This window comes from Globicephala melas, chromosome 5 (assembly GCF_963455315.2).
Source record: "Globicephala melas chromosome 5, mGloMel1.2, whole genome shotgun sequence".
In the NCBI taxonomy this organism is placed as follows: Eukaryota; Metazoa; Chordata; class Mammalia; order Artiodactyla; family Delphinidae; genus Globicephala; species Globicephala melas.
In genome coordinates, this window is record NC_083318.1 from 81,866,327 (window position 1) to 81,868,969 (window position 2,643).

The following is a 2,643-nucleotide window of genomic DNA, read 5'->3' on the forward strand; positions in this document are numbered from 1 at the left end:
ATATATATATATGATTTTAAACATATATATATGATTTTAAAGTAAATTGAAACATACAAGAAATAAGAGATCTAAAAGGGGATGTGTCTACTACAAAGAATATCATTGGCCAAGGACAAAAGTTTTCTCATTCTGACTATTAAAAGCATTCTGGCCTCAACATTAGTCTTTTAGCTTCTTTCTATTTTTTCATCAAAAGACACTATGCTCCTTTATATATTCCTGAAAGAATGGAAATCGGTTTTAAATATATATTCTAGTACTATGGTAAAATGGAGATAAATAAGGCTAATAGAAAATATTTTTTTCTTTTTCTTATATGTATGCAACAATAACAACAACAAGCATCCCTATTTAACACTTGCCATATGTCTGAAGTACGTTCACTCATTTGATCCTCAAGAACTCTGAGACAGAGTTTATCTCCACTACACAGAGAAGAAAATTGAGGCACAGAACAGTTAAGTAACCTATGCAAGTACACACAGCAAGTAAATTGGGGAACGATGGCTTAAATGACTCCAAATTTCAGTTTATGGAAAGAAAAATCATAGTACACAAGTCTCACCAGGACTTTAACTATATGTTGCTAATAAAAAGTTAGAAACAACTGTAATTAAATTGATTGGTTTTTGTGACCAATTTATATATTTGTAGTGGTTAAATATGCTCTATTATTAAATATTCCAATATAATATCCTTAAACTATCCTTATGCAAATTCTTCTTATTTGACACTAACCATGTACATGAGCATCTCTATTTCTTTAGATATAATATTTATATATATATATATTTTTTCTATCAATATATATGTATATGTATATATGTTGGTTTTCCTAATAAATGAAATGATAAATTGTTTCATATTATATCAATTTATAGTGTGTCTTCCTGATGTATTTCAAATAGTTAATATTTGGTTTTAAAAATATCTTTATTTTTTTAATGTCAAATGTCCAAACTAAATAAATTTGTTCCACAACAAAGATTTATCAGTGGCTCAGCCTGTAGCATGGGAAGTCACAAATACCATTTAAGCACATATTTTATAATACAAAGTTATCACAAAACTATAAACTTGCAGTCAGACTGTGGAAATATAAGGTTAAAATTAAGGATTTTAAGAGGAAAAAATGCCCTGTGAAAACACAAGTGAAAAAAGAAATACCAGTTTTTCTTCCTGCATATTTGCATGTGAAAATGAAACCACAGATTTCACCCCAAGAATTTCCTGTCATCTCAAGCTTAAATGAAGGTGAAATATACTTGGGGCATGTGTATATGCGTTTGTGATTCAAATTAACATCAATATTATTTTTTGTCAGTTGTGTTTTGTGTTTGCTTGAATGGCTATTGGTGGCATCTGTTGAGGAACCAATGAGAATAGGGACCTGGTGAGTCAAGGTTTTGACTTTTGTTGTTCTGAAAGTGTGTGCTTATGATCTGTCATTCCACAGAAAAAGTTTCTTTTAAACAGAACAGACCCTACTGCTTCGGGAGTTCTGCTGTCTTAACATATTATTTTTAAAGTCATTTCAAGAAAAGATCCCTTTACCTTAAAAAACTAAAAATAGAACTACCATATGACCCAGCAGTCCCACTACTGGGCATATACCCTGAGAAAACCATAACTCAAAAAGAGGCATGTACCACAATGTTCATTGCAGCTCTATTTACAATAGCCAGGACATAGAAGCAACCTAAGTGTCCATTGACAGTTGAATGGATAAAGAAGATGTGGCACATATATATACAATGGAATACTACTCAGCCATAAAAAGTAACAAAATTGAGTTATTTGTAGTGAGGTGGATGGACCTAGAGTCTGTCATACAGAGTGAAGTAAGTCAGAAAGAGAAAAACAAATACCATATGCTAACACATGTACATGGAATCTAAAAAAAAAAGGTTATGAAGAACCTAGGGGCAGGACAGGAATAAAGACCCAGATGTAGAGAATGGACTTGAGGACATGGAGGGGGGAAGGGTAAGCTGGGACGAAGTGAGAGAGTGGCATGGACTTATATATACTACCAACTGTAAAATAGATAGCTAAAGGGAAGCAGCCGCGTAGCACAGGGAGATCAGCTCAGTGCTTTGTGACCACCTAGAGGGGTGGGATAGGGAGGGTGGGAGGGAGACACAAAGAGGGAGGAGATATAGGGATATATGTACACGTTTAGCTGATTCACTTTGTTATACAGCAGAAAGTAACACACCATTGTAAAGCAATTATACTCCAATAAAGATGTTAAACAAAAAATCAAGGAAGAAAAACAAAAAGAAAAGATCCTTTTGAAGAGAAAAAATTTAATAGATACCATGTTGAGTAAAAGAAGCGGTTCTTTTTATTTTATTTTATTTTTAACATCTTTATTGGAGTATAATTGCTTTACAATGGTGTGTTAGTTTCTGCTTTATAACAAAGTGAATCAGTTATACATATACATATATCCCCATATCTCTTCCCTCTTGCGTCTCCCTTCCTCCCACCCTCCCTATCCCACCCCTCTAGGTGGTCACAAAGCACCAAGCTGATCCACCTGTGCTATGCATCTGCTTCCCACTAGCTAAAAGAAGTCGTTCTTAATGTAACTTAGTTTTTGAATAATCGTGAACAAACCAAATTTCCACCACCTAA